This window comes from Ammodytes marinus (genome assembly GCF_949987685.1).
Source record: "Ammodytes marinus genome assembly, chromosome: 1".
Lineage (NCBI taxonomy): Eukaryota > Metazoa > Chordata > Actinopteri > Uranoscopiformes > Ammodytidae > Ammodytes > Ammodytes marinus.
The window spans coordinates 1,434,701-1,450,109 of record NC_137230.1 but is presented as its reverse complement, the minus strand read 5'-3'; positions in this window follow the sequence as shown (position 1 = coordinate 1,450,109).

Here is a 15,409-nt window from a genome sequence, read left to right as displayed (position 1 = left end):
AGCAGAGACTGGACAGTGAATTAATGCAAGTGTGCTTCATTTGTACCGTGTACTGTCGTCCTGTTTACATTTTAGTTTGTGTCAACTGCTTCCAGTCGCCGTTTTATAACGTTATCAGACGGTGAACAAAGCTTAGAACGCAGGTCTTCACTTTCTCCCCATTTTGAATGGCTACATCATTCATTTTTAGCCTAAATAGCAAACAACTCTGTCAGGGGTAATCATACTGTTTCATGTTATGTGGTCTACAATGCAGGCCTACCTGTCATGCATGCTTTATTTTACTACACCATTTACGTTTTTATAATATGTTAAGGCAATGTTGAGAGGTAAAATAAATGAAGATATTTTGCTGTAAATTAACTCCAAATTTAAGATGACAACCTCAACACAAGTTTAAAAAAAACTACAATAATAAACATTACTGATATCTGAGATTCCCAAAAGGTTAAGACAATGTACACATAGGCCTGCAGTAGGTATTACTTAAGTCATGGGGGAGAAAGAAAGGCAGGCATGTAATTAAGATTTAGGCAGATATAGTGATAATATGCAGACAGTAAAAGTGCCTGGGCGGAGATTTAAACCTTCCTCATTTATTTTTATATACATACATAATAATGCCTGTAACATATTAAAAAGCTGAATCGTTTTCTTCATTACAGGAAAATAGCAAAAAAAATTTTTCAGTATTGCCATTATATAAATGACTGATAAAATAAAGCATATTCAGATTAAATCTTTCTTCAACTAGAGCCACGCGCGCGACCGGGAAATTCGCAGACATATTTTTTCTTTATTATTATTATTACATCCATTATTGGTGCTTTGTGTTTGAGAGAGAGCATTCCGCGACTGATCAGTGAAACGATCAACAGCGCGGATTATGTGACCTACTCTCATCTCAGTCGACATCCCGCTGTCGTCACGTCTTGAACATGTTGCCAACTGGTGACTTTTTCCGCTATATTTGCCAACTTTCCGCCATAGCGCTAAGGCTAGTTAAAGACCAGAGACACATCTTGCAACTTTTTTTTTTATACCACGCTCACCAGAGCCGAGTAGCCTACTAGCAACGGCTGCTGTCTGCTCCTCCTCACCGCTGACTGCCCTCACTCACACGGTTTGTGTGTCTGATAACAGCCCCCTGCTACCTGCAGCAGCCAGCAGCTAGACAACACCGTGTCGCTCTGAGCAATCTTGAGCTGCCAGGTGACGTTTGAAAACACGTAAACAGTTTTATAGGTCCACATTCAATTGGCGACTGCATATCTATGAAAAAAAATCTAACCTTGTAGTTATGGCAACTAACAAAGTTTTTAAAGTTAGTTTGTATGTAAATAGGCCTAGGTCAGGGGTGTCAAACTCATTTTGGTTCGAGGGCCACATACAGCCTCTCTGATCTCAAGTGGGCCGGACCAGTAAAATAATGGCAAAATAACGTACATATGTCAAATCCAAATCTTTAGCTTTGTTTTTCAGTTATATGCTTTATAACTCAGCCTACATATGTAACCTACAAAATACCCCCAAAATTTTGGGGGTATTTTGCTCAAAGATGCCAATACGCACTAATGAAATAAACAACTGTTTATTTGAATACACAAATACAACAGGCACTGACCTTACAGTTGTCCAATTTTGTTTACTATATGTACAGGGACACATTTTGTGCAAACATGCAGACAGTACAAAATACAATTAAATAAAAGTGCAACTTCTACTGTTTTCATTTATTTTTAAATACAGAGGTTATTTGTTGTTTTGGAATACGTTTTTCCCAATTTAATTTAAATTTAATTTAACTTACTTTTTTTTTTAAATGCTCAGAAATGTGTGCTCTACAAGTCGCGGGCCGGATGTTTGACACCACTGCCTTAGACACTTGACACAATCAATCATCAATATTAGCATGCTATTTGGCCACATATATTGGCCTATTTACAGCCCTCAGAAAACTGACAGCTCTTCTTAGATGCAAGTTCATCAATTCATGGCTTAAAATCCTGAGCTGTAGAACTTTCAGCAGACATTCCTAGCTGTAAGCCACGTAAGTTTCCTAACAGTTGGGAGCGTATGCAACGTGCGGATATGGCACAGGCTCCATGAAGAAATTTTTTTTTTTTTTTTTTTTTTTTTTTTTTTTTTTCAGAATTGATTCAAATCGGCCGAATCGATTCGCGGGCCACATTAAAACGTGTCGCGGGCCAGATGGCCTTGAGTTTGACACATGTGGCCTAGGTAATTTGTATAGGCCTACTACCTGGTCAGCATTTTCTATTAATTTAGCCTTTTTCAGAATTGCTTATTATGCAAATCAGTTGATTATGTCATCTAGCTACTACTAGTTAATGTTGGGCCAATAACTATTTTCCTTATAGAGGAGTCAGCAGAGATAGAGAAGGAAAAATCACAGGGCTCAGGTGTAGAAGGGGTTGTGGTGAAAATGGGTCAAAATCCTGGTCTTTCTACCATTCCTGCCAGGGTATCCATTTTGTGTTCATAGAAACAGGCCCAGGTTTCACACTTAGTGAGTATAAATACATTTAGAAACTATATTATATTAGAGTGTCATTTTGTGTAATTTTGGTTGGTGGTGTGCCCCAGGATTTTGTAAATGTAAAAAATGTGCCGCGGCTCAAAATAGGTTGAAAATCACTTTGTTATGATACACAGCATGGGCCATGTATTACTAAACCAACTCGCGTTGGTGCAGTGTATCAGTCCACATATCAGCAGTTAAATTTAGCGCACCGTATTGAACAAATATTAATTTTTTAGGAAAGCGTTTGTATATTAAGTGAAATAGTTTTTCTGCTGGCCCCCTCTGCAGCAATACAACACTGACATCTCTTCCAATCCCCTTATAGTGTCTGCACAGATCACCATCTCCATAAGGTAACTTACTCTAAACTATGCACAAGTACCTCATACAACCCCACTTCGATAATACTGAACTATACCTTTGAGGTCAAGTCCTGGCTCCACAGGAACCTGAAGTTACTGACTCATCATAATCCCTTGGATGCTGAAGGCCTTTTCCCATCTTTCTCCCTTAAACCTCAAACACACTGTACGTTAAAGTGCAGAGTTGCGCACGCTGCGAGACAAAAATCATTTGTTTGACCTAGGGTTGGGCGGTATCCATTTTTCAATACCTTTGAACTTCCCCAAATTATACCCCCTTATACATTAATAACTTTTGGTATAGGCTTTCTATTGCTAAATTTTACAAGATTGCATTGAGTTAACCACTTACCAATATACCCACCAAAGGATTCGATTCTCGGATGAAGAGAAATACATTTTGAGATGGGGTGCTTTTCACAGCAAGCCAGTCCATTTTTGGGCTATTTACATTGAATTCCATTCAGGCCCGGTACTAGACAGTTAGATTTGGGTGGGCCTGTAGAAATTTTAGGTGGGCACACTGGGCAGAGAGACCGAAGATGCGAGCGCGCGCAGAGCGCGCAAGCCAACATTTTTAGCCCTTGTAAGATCTCTGCGTCTGCTTTTTGGCACATTTACTGTGAATTGTGTAAACACAATATGCAAATAAACTTGGAGTGTTGCTGTGTGAGAGATTTGATTCTTGCATGTTTTTTTTCCCAAATGTTTATGAATAACATATAATATACATTACATACAACATAATGTATCCTTTTTTTAATAGGCTGATTGAAGAGAAAGCTTTGGGACTGGGCAACCTGGATGGTGGTAGTCCAGAGCAATATACTATACACACTACTTTCCACTATTGCCTCTGATGTCCAGCTGGGTGAAAATAGTAGCCAGCCGAGGTCACGACCCTGCTAGGGGAGTCCGGGGGAGATTTTTTTTTACCTTTTTAAAGTGAAATGCATGAATCTGGTGCACTTTGAGAGGAAAATTAAGAGGCTAAATCTGAGGAATTTTGTGTGAACAAATAATTTGGAGACACTGGGTCGGATGAATTAGAAGCTATTGAAGAAAGGCACATGGATTTCCCATAGAAATATAAATTAGAAATTAAATATTATGCAGGGTCCTCTGGGATGGGCTTGGAGCTCTTTTTCTTTTACGGGACATATTTTTCTGTAATGAATTAATTTAAATGCAGTGAGAGGAACGAAGCAGAAGAACTCTGTTGTCCAGTTATCTTTTTTTCCACAGACAAGGCTGAAATAGGCTATAGACTATACACAGTGCATGGGCAACTGAGGGCAGCCCCATTTTCAAATATTTTTAAATAAACTCAATACACACTGTGCATGCCATGGACTTGAACGTGACATGATCAGTTAACCTCGAATTACCTCCCAGATGAACTGATTCAATTATTAAGATATTAACTATCTACCAAAACATTGTATTCCTTTTATTGTATGATAATTTACATTCACATAATATGATGTTGATATCAAACACACAAACTAAAAAAATAAATAAATAAAAAATAAATTTGGGGTGGCCCTCTTGGCAGTCGGGACCCTAAGCAACCGCTCATTTAGCTTATGCCTCGGGCCGGCGCTGCTGACCAGTGACGGTATAAGCGGGTGGGTAACTTGGAGGCAGGCTGTCCTGCCCACCCAATAATACAAGTAGAAGCAATGCATGGTAATGGTATATTCTTTAGTATTAATTAATTGTCTGAATTTGATTTGACAGCGAATGAACAGGTCCGTCCGATACTGGGTCTGGACTTCCACCTAAAAAAAAATATATATATATTTATTTTTTTGATCGGGTGGGCACGGCCCACCCTGGCCCCTGGCTACCGCCGGCCCTGATTCCATTCATTTTCTGTAAGGTTAGGGTTGGGGTAGGGTTACTATCTCCCACAAAGAAAGTCTGACGCTCAAGAAAATTACTTCACTTATTAACATCAGTCATGCAAATATACCAAAGAAAGTATATAAAATGGATTTAGCATCCTGGTTGACCTCAATTATTCCTATCGTCCTGGTTTATGCGCGTCGCCATCTTATAAGATTTTTAATATGCCTCATTTCCTTTTACCAAAAAAGGCATTGCTGTAACTTCGGGGGGGAGGGAGATACGACAATCTAGCTGACGTATACCTCCAAGGCAAAGTGAGGGCTAACGGGCGGCTAGCTGTCACTCAAGAGATTACGCCCCTAATTATTTATACATTTTAACCTCTAAAAGAATAAAAACTAGCCTGCTATAAAAAAAAAAATCACCCACCTCAGTGTTGTCGTGGAGATATAACCTAAACATACAGACTAGAATGTTTTTTTTGGACCAGGCCTTAAATAGGTTTAATAATGCTGTGAAAACGGCACATAACAGGCAACAGTGGAAAATGAGTTTCTAAAAATATTTTCATGTTATCACTCATCTCTTCAAGACCAAAGAAAAATATTTCCACATCAAATTTTTTTATACTTTGTATATTTTGGGTTTTACGAGTTGTATCTCCCAGGATACGTTGCCCTATTAAGGTATACAAAAAGCCGAAATGGTAAAAATATAAATTTTTAATTTGATGAACAGAAATTATAAATTGTTGTTTATCTTGTCCATTTAAATTACAAATACTACTTTTTAAGTACATTTTATTCAGTTTTACCAATCTAGTTTCATCAAATTGGATCAGCCACATCCAGATGGGCAGGCTTGAGACGGTCCATAGTGACCCGCTCTAGCTTATCCCCCATGTCCACCACAAAGTTCTTGGTCCCCGCCTCCAGGACACAGAAGGGCCCATCGTAGGGGAGGCTTCAGGGGGATCTGAGTGAAGGGGCTGGAGTTGCCCAGGGCAAAAGTCCAATGTGACGCGCCCATCCACAGAACCGCAGCGTCCTGAAGGAACTTTCCCGGGACCACCAGTGGCTGTCTGTAAACCAATTCAGCAGATGAAAACTGCAGGTCCTCCTTAGGGGCAGAGAGCCAAACAAGCCAACAACCACAGGAGGCAGTCAACCCAGTTGCGACCCTTTAGCCATGCAGCTCGGATGTGAACTGTGGGCCTCTGTACAAGGTGAGGTCAGCCGGCATACCAAAACGGGCTACCTATGACCTGAGGAACGCCCAGTCCACTTCAGCAAATACAGAGGAATGGCTTCTGGCTACCTGGTGGTGCTGTCCACCAAGGTGAGGAGGTCAGTGAACCTACGGGAGGAAGGCAGGGGGCCCACCAGGTCCTTTTTGACCTGGTCGAAATGCCCAGAATCGGCGCAAAGGGGGCTTTGGTATCATGTGTACCTTGAACACGCTGACAGGCCAAACTGAAGCTAGCCCAGGTCTTTACATCTGAGGCGGGGCCAGACAAATGTAACACTCAACAGCTTAGTATACAGCTTGTGGTCCACGAAGGCAGTGAAATGGAGGCCATCCAACAGGAATGTTGGGACTTTATGGTGCCGTGTGCATGAACCTGGCACGGTGTCCTACTTGTGTACCAGTTTAATGGCTCCCTTTGTGGAAAGCAGTGCCCAAGGAAAGCAATGGATGACAGGCCAAACTGTAACTAAGCAGGATTGACTATTAGTCACTGCACCCTGATCCTTTCAAACAGCTGCCACAGGTGCGTCAGAGGCTCCTCTGAAGCCGATGCAGGTATGATGCTACACTGTGCGCCTACAACGACCAGCAGCCACCAGCTGGAAATTATATATTTAATTAACAGCAGCTTACTTTCCCTGCCAGTGGCTTTGGCCATCCCTGGGCAGTTAAGTTTGTGTTTTGTGCCTGGAAGGCACTCCCCTCCCCCAACGGTTAGGGATAGGGCCTTCCAGGCAGCACTGCCCTAAGTATACATAAATATAGAAAGATCATTTTAAAAGTGAAATACAGTAATAATGTTGTAATGGGCACAACTGTTCATGATAATATATGGTTCTGCAGTCATTATCAACATGCTTTCAAGTTTTAAATAAAATTCAGAATAATGAACATTGACCAAATTTCTACCCCCTAAGCAGGCAACGTATCTCTGGGGATACATACATTTCAAATTCTGCTAAAAAACCCACAAACACAGATGGATTTTTTTTTTCTTCATCAGCATGTTAAGACAAATGTCCTAATTCAATATATGAATTTAGATTGTTATTTTAATGAAAATAAGTATGTCTAATATATGATTACTTACACCCTGGGAAGCTGGCGCTTCACCACTGGCGTCCATGTTGATTTCTGATCAGGCTGACTAAACAATGAAAGATAACTTGAACCAAATCATGTCACCTAGATGCTAATAACAGACAAGTCTTTTGATAAATGCTAACTAGATTAGTGAAAACCTTCCAGCAAGCCCCCTACAGGATGTTAAAGAGTATGTATCTCCCAGTGCACGTTGCCTGTTTTAGGGTTAACACGGGTGTCAATGAGCAATTGCTATGTTTTGAAACCTGCCCTTAGTGGCCACTCGGTGAACTCAAATTTGACACTTCCGCATTGGATGCTGGTAGAACTCGCTGTGGTTGGGGCTTGAAATATACCCACCAAAGGATTTGATTCTCGGATGAAGAGAATTACATTTTGAGAGGTGAGCCTTTCACAGCAAACCAGTCCATTTTGGGGCGATTTACATTAAATTCCATTCATTTTCTGTAGGGTTAGGGTTGTGCTAGGGTTGGTATCTCCCACATGGAAAGTCTCACGCTCATGAAACTTACTCCACTTAATAAAATCAGTCATGTCTGTGAAAACGGCATATTTAACACGGGTGTCAATGAGAAATTGCTCTGCACGCCATTTTGGGGCGATTTACATTGAATTCCATTCATTTTCTGTAGGGTTAGGGTTGGGCGAGGTTTGCTACCTTCCACATGGAAAATGAAAGGGTATTTTAAATATAATTTAAAGTAATACACTAAATTGCAATACAGATCACTTTATAGTTTAAATATTTAGGGGTCAATATCACTCCGTCCATTTCAGCTCTTATGGCTGCAAATTTCACTCCCCTACTTAACCAGACTAAATCTGTGGGGTGGGTGGGGGTTATAAATGTTTGATGTTTGTATGAATTTTTTTATGAAAAAAAAAAGTTATACTTAAAGAGGACCTTTGATACTTTTTGACTTTTATGACCTATAAACGTTGTTATAATGATTTATAGTCATGTTTAACCATACTAGCTTATCAAATAATGACGTACATGCATTTAGACGTATTCCCTGCTGACAGTCTGGGGTGGCTGTGCAGAGCACTAAACACTAGGGCAGCCGGTCGAGAAATCACGTGTTCAAATCGGTTCAGAATTTCTGGATATTCTTGACGTCACGAAAGCGGATGTTTCCATGTAGCCTATGGTAATGCTGCTCAGGCAAGCTCCGAAAAGCTCCGGCCATGTCCCCACCTTCCTGCTCTCAAATCTCCCTGTGCGCTGCTGAAAGTGTTCCGGAAGGAAGGTAACCAATCACAACGGAGTGGGGTTTGCAGGAGGGGGGGAGGGGGCGGAGAAGCACAAAGCCGAGTGTGGAGCAGACTGCTGTGCTCGCTCAGATGAGAGGAAGAGTTTCCCGAAAATCTACATGGTTTTTTGTGATGTGATTTGTGTCAGGTTGCTCTATAGCAGTTTTTAACAAGAAATTAAGACCAGACAAGTAGTATAATAGGAGATCTTTAAGTAGTGCTTCAACATAATTTAAGTGTATTTATTACCTCATTTGCATACCAAAATAGTACAACTTATTTTGTACTTAAGTATACTTTTGAACATACAGTTCATTCATACTAAAATAGACTTCAGTAAGGGCTTTTTATTCATCAAAAGTATACTAATAGTTTAATATAAGCATTTAAAAAATAGACTTCCGACATATGGCAGGACGGGGAATCAAACCACGAACCCTGTGGTTGCAGGTCTAACACTCTGCCCAATTTGCCACAGCAGCTTAATGCTTTCTTAATGCTTTCTAATAATAGACTGACTTACATTGACTATGTGCAATACTCTAACATATTTTCAGATAATTCCTTTTATTGCACAGGTTTTGTTACACAAATAGAGAAAATAAAAATTATCCTTTTAGGAGGAATACTTTTAATCAGGGGTGAGCATAGTTAAAAACCACAATTGCCACAAATTAAAAGGTACCAACATTTATTACATTAAAATAAATCCTAAAAGAGCAATTGTGTAGCTGAAATGTTTAATATAAAATTATAAAAAATAGGTTACTATGCCCTATCTGGTTGCAAAGAGAGTATCGAGATGTGAATCATGTAGAAAAATTTGTACTTTTCTTAATATAAAAAAAGTGAATATTCAGGGGGTTAAACATTCATTGGTGAGTTACCCTTATATTATGGTTACATTTTAGGAATGTATATGATAAATGCACTCTTATGAAACTAGCTATAAATGCTTTTTATCAATTTCAGTGTTTTTAGTCATGAGATTTTGTGATAAAATTCAAATACTTAAGGTAACTTTCACATTAAAAAATACACTCAAACATAGCACACTTTTTAGAACTATACTTAAGCATATTAAGAGATGCACTCAAACATAGCACATTTTTTACGACTATACTTAAATGCAACTTAAGTGAAGCAAAAATTAAAGTATACACTTAAATATAATAATAAAAATCATACTTTAGAATAGTGCATTGAAACACAAAATAATATAAAGTATACTATTAAATAAGTATATAGGGTGTTGTATACTTGGACAAACTTTTAATATACTTAATACACTTAAAATGTAAATATAGAAAAATACACTTTTTTTCACTTGGGTGCTCACTAGCCGTTTGACATTTCTTCTTAGCAAACCACTCCAGATTAAATCCACGGATGCCTTTGCCAGTGGATTGGCTACAGGCCCGCCGCTCCCTATACGCAGAGTACGCAGACTGCGTAGGGCACCAAGTACCTGGCGGGGGCACCAAAATTAAGGTTGCTAAAAAAAATCATGATAATAATTAAATAATTGAACTACAAAAATATATAAATAAGCTGTGAAGAGGTAGCCTGGTGCTACCAGACCATCGTACTTCATTTCATTTGTACAGAAGGTCTGGCAGTGCTGTAATTGGCAAACGTTCACTCATGGAGACGGGTGTCTGTTAAAGTTTAAAACTATTGGATCTGCCCAGTGCCACTCTGGATTAGCCTACCAATCGCATAACGTTTGGTCGTCACTTGTGTCATGAGCCGGCTTCTGGCAACTGAAACTGGAGCGCGACTTCGACGTCATCGTTCTCAGCCACTCGCTCTGTTCGCTGATTGGACCGGCTGTCGAATCTCCGGCAAAACTGGGAAATGGGCTGTACACCAGACTACTGAAGGGAAAATAAAATTTGGCCGGAAGTAGGCGGGTGGGCGGAGCCAGGCTAGTGAAGAGGCCCACCGTAGTTTTTTTCTTAATTGTATAACCTATATCATTTAATTTGGGCAAATTACATGTTTTTACCTAATATATAAAAATAGCCTCCCCCCCCCCTTCCCTGACCCTAATGGTACAGCCTTCAAAGCTCTCTTGTTTTCGCATCGGATACAGAGCATGCTTCTGCCGGTGTCGGTGATATCAAGCTGCTTCTGAATGGCGGCCGCGGCGATTCATAATGGCAAGTAAAAGACAACAGGAATCTGGCGCAGAAAAGCGGAAGAAGAAAAAGCTGAGAGATGACACCCGTGCATCCCTTGTTGGTAAGTGTGTGAGAATTATAGGTCTAATTGTTTTGCTAACGTTCAGTGATATTGTAATGCTAGCATATGACAGTTAGACTACACAGTGGCAGAAGCTAATAGTTAAGACACTGTGTGACGGCGTGTCATCTTAAAAATCACTTTCTGTCACAAACGCTACTCATCAGCTGTGTAGTCTGAAGCATATTCTAGCTTTTCACAATGCATGTGACACGTTTGCAAATAGTTGAAGGTTGTCACTGTAGACATTATATGAAGCCTATTATATGAAGTCAACAACATTCTAGTGAGGCTATGGAAAGGGTGACATCTGCTGGCCAATTTAAAATATGGTATCTTCACTTACCAAACTTTTTCAACATTGTTTTGTTTAATGTGTATAATTGGAGTATATATATAGGTATTCAAGGTTTTGTCTATGTTCCACTAAATGAATATAATATAATAGTTTAATATACTTTCATAGTGACTAGATAGCAATGGAATAATGAAGTGTTTTACAGATAAACAGCAGATTTAAGATTACGCATAATATGGTGTTTTATAGTGACTTTTTATCCTATTATAAACAGTAGTGCGACATGATATTTTTGTTATCGGAAAATCCTAATGTTTCGGTTATTTTATTTAGCTTTTGCTAAATCACATTTTTTTGTATTTCAAAAATATTCACAGGGTCAATGCTAAAATATGTTCAAGGAGCCACACGTAGCCAGGAGGAAGATTCAGATGATGAGCAACCTCAACAACCCCAGCAACCATCCACAAGCCGCCAGCATACTGAACAACTCCAGCAACCGTCCACCGTGTCTGAAGGCTCCAGTTCAGTACAAAGCTGTGAAGAACCATCCTCAATTTCCGGTATACAGACACAACACACAACTGTACCCTCAGAAGGTACTGTATCCACACCCATCACTGAAAGCCTTCCAGCAGATGATGAAGAGAAGAATGTGCCATCTCCAACAGAGCCTGCAGTTGTTATTGTTTTATTATATTGTAATGCTGCTGTTAAGAACGTTTTATGTATAACGTATTTATTACTGATGGTGCTCCTGTTGTTGCTGTTTTGTTTTTGTTTTATATATTACTTAATATACATGTTCATATTTATGTATATTTAATGTTAACTTATAATAAATAGCAACGGTTTGATTGCAAATCCTGAAGGTTTTGTGTGTGTGTGTTTGGGGGGGTGCACCCTGACCAGCCCAGCTTAGGGCACCCAAAAGCTTAGCAGCCGCCCTGATTGGCTAATACCGAAATCCAGTGGATGGTGGGCACTAAGGCGTTTTACTCCTAATTTTGAGTGTCTCAAATCTGTTCTCCAATAGATGATCTACTTCATTCATGTTGACTCGTTTTCGTTTGTGTGCTTCTGAAATGTTGTTAGCAAAGTTATCCTGCTTCTTTGCTACTTTTCGCGCTAAACTATTTGTCAGTGGTGACGCCACATACGTACAGCCAATCAACTGTGAATTATGAAGTGACGCTGTAGCAGTGGCGTAACTTTGATGTTCATATTGGTGAGGACACATTTTGGCGAAACGTCACACAATTTGGCGAAACGCCCTCGCTCCAGACCCAGCATCCAACCGCTCACTAGTTTATTAACCAAACCAGTTTTATCATGTATCTATGTAGACTACAGTTTAGTCAAGAGTTGAGCAGCTATCAATCGTTTTGCACTAAAAAACGTATTATAGTTTATAGACAGTAGGGCTGTCCCCGACTCGGAATTTCAGTTTACGAGTGAACCGGGGAGTTGGAGCGCAGCTGAAGCGCGAGCGTGCCCGAGCCTCGGCGAGCCGGTGACGGCTGCAGAGAATGGTGATTCACGCGAGTAAAAAAGACAAGATGCTCGTGGTCTACGGGGGCTTAATTGTTTCCAAGGCGACCTATCTTTACTACAGCACATAGCAGAGCAGAATCAGCATATATAGTGCGCAATTTGCACAGCGCAAACGCTGAGCATTCACCAAAAAAAAAAAAGTTTCACAGCTAATGTAGCCGTTAGCACACTCAGAATCTCGTAATTATGTGAAAAGATTTCGTAATTACGAGATAAGTATCTCGTAATTACGAGATAAAGATCTCAGAATTATAAACGCTGATAAAGAGGTGGGTGATCGATTTGCCTGGCATCGATTTATTCAGTTTCAGCACCACCGCGGTGGACAGCTCCCACTAAGAGCGTCTTTCAATGCTTCTTTCGCTTCATCTTACGGCTCTGCAAAGAAGGGACTTAAGAAGGCATCTGGGAAACACCCGTATCTTAGCGCTCCTTCTTAGGCGAACCCTTCTTTCGAGCCTTCTATGGTCCCAAAGAATGATCGAATCTGGGAAACGCGGCCACTGTCTGTCCTTCCATCAAGTGCTTTATTTTACAAATAGCCCAGCTCAATTCAGATAATTAATTACATTGGACAATAGCCAGACAAGTTTCTTCTTTCCTCGACAAATATGGACTCACACCCACACAAACACCATGCAACGGTCCAACGGTCCCGGCCGGTTCTGTGTTTCTTTCATTGTGACACTTTAAGGTTTTAAGATTAAACTGTGTTGAGCCTGCTGTCTCTCCTCAATCTCTTGTTCTCAAATGTGCCTAATCAGCGATCGATCGTTTCATTAGCCTGCACAGAGACGCACATGTCAGCACGTAGCAGTGATGCACATTTACGCACGGGGGTTCCTTGTGCGATGCGGAGGTCCGCACGCTAGCACCGCTGATTAATGGATGAAGTTCATTCATGAGTAAAAAAATCTTAATCATAATTGAGATGATTATGGGTACCCCTGGTAGTCCGGGACCCAAGGCAATTTATACCCTTGTCTAATGGCTAAGTTCCCCTCTGCAAACACACACACACACACACGTTTAATCACAAACTCCTGACATCTAAAAGTGTCAAGACAGAGGACCTACGTTTTAGCCTGCAGACATAGGTTTGTGTTTCTGACAAAATAAGCAAAACATGTAAAGCACTTAGAATCTGAGGCTTTGGATAAAAAAGTGTTTTATTAATGCAGTCCATTAACCATGGACCCACTCAACTAAAGCTAATATTGATAGATATTCTGATCATTCAAAAAGTACATTATGGGTATTAGAAACATACAAGTAACAACACACCTTAAATTTATGGTATCAGGATTTTATTGTCAACATCCCGTAAATAAGAGGTTAACCATGTGCACAGCACATACAGTGTGATATTTTAATAGGCCCTGTATAAAACTACAGGGCAACTGATAAAAAGTAGCTGATACAAACTTGTCAAGACCACAGGACTCAGAATCATATGTAGAACAGTATTGTGTCATCACCTTGCAATATGAATAAAATACAAGCACTTCTATAGATAAAGGCTGAATTTCTTCTGTTTGAAGATACACTCCCAATACCCACATTCTAAAAAATCCATTCGACTCACTGTTTATGTTTTAATTTTAAAGTGTCACGGAAATGACAAAATACATGTTCTCCCTTCAACCCCTTTAAATACAAAACAGTGGTTTTCCTTTTTGTCCATCTTTAGGAATATCTGTTCCTCAGATTGTTTCTCTCCTCTTCTTGTTGGTTCTGCTTACAGAAATAAATAAAAAATGACATAGAAAAAGTTCCACAGCAACACAAAACCTTTGTACTTCTGTTTCTAGGACTAACTCTGGAGGGGAAGTGGCTTGTTCCTGGGATTATCTAAGGCAACAGGTTCACTGTTGCTCATTTTGACTTTTCAAATAAAGAGATGGTTGAGAAGATGCATATCTCAAATCTTGGTATATAAAAACAAAGTGATCTGCATGGCAAGATACAACTAGGTACGTGACAAAATGAGTTGTGTGTGATTGGGTGACCCTTTAACAGTGACATTTGTGATATTGTTGGGCAGTATTATAAAATCCTAGAGTGTAGGCTACCTGTGATCGTCATGTGGATGTGGACTGTTTGAGCAGAAAGCATGCTACAGCAGTCACACACTGCTGACTTGAACAACTGGTCTTGCTTGGACTATAGCTGAATAATCAAATGAGCAGCTGCAGTAGAGAGCCTGCCCTGGGTCACTGACACTGGGCAGAAAGGTATTCCACTGTAAACATCATGCCCACCATGCAAAGCAGCCACAGTGAGCACAGCTGTGTGCACTAGACACCGCAGTAAAGGCATACCTGCATGCAGCTGAGATGTTGGAAAGGAGATTTAAGATATTTTATGCAAAATGCCGTTTTCATGTTTTTTCAACATAAACCGGGTTTGCTAGAGACTCCCAAAGTATAGCAAAAAACTACCTCTCTTCTTCTCCACCTCCACCTTTCTGAAAACCTGTGTTCTAAAACCCCAGTCAGATTTTCTCCCTGTTATGACATCATAACGGGAGGAGCCACACCCCCTCATTACCAACCTAATTTAGCACTACCTCCACCTGTGATAAGAACACACCCCTAGATCAATCTAACTGGCAGATAGGGTCAGGGTCAATCAGTGCAGACTGGGCTATTTGGAAGGCGGGCTTAAAGAGACTAAAACATTGAGTTTCAGACAGAGGCGGAAAAGGGCAGCAATTCAGCAATGCCAGTGTGAGAAATATAAAGCCATTAAAACAGTTTCCCGTAAAAACTCAAACTACAATTTTGAACCTGAAAATGTGCATCATGTGTGACCTTAAAGCAGCCACACACAGAAGAGATTTGAAAGGCCAAAACACAGAGGCTTTTCCACTAACTGTGACAATGTATACAGTGATATGTAACAGCAGTGAACATGAACAGCTTTGGATCAGTCTAGACAGCCATGCTG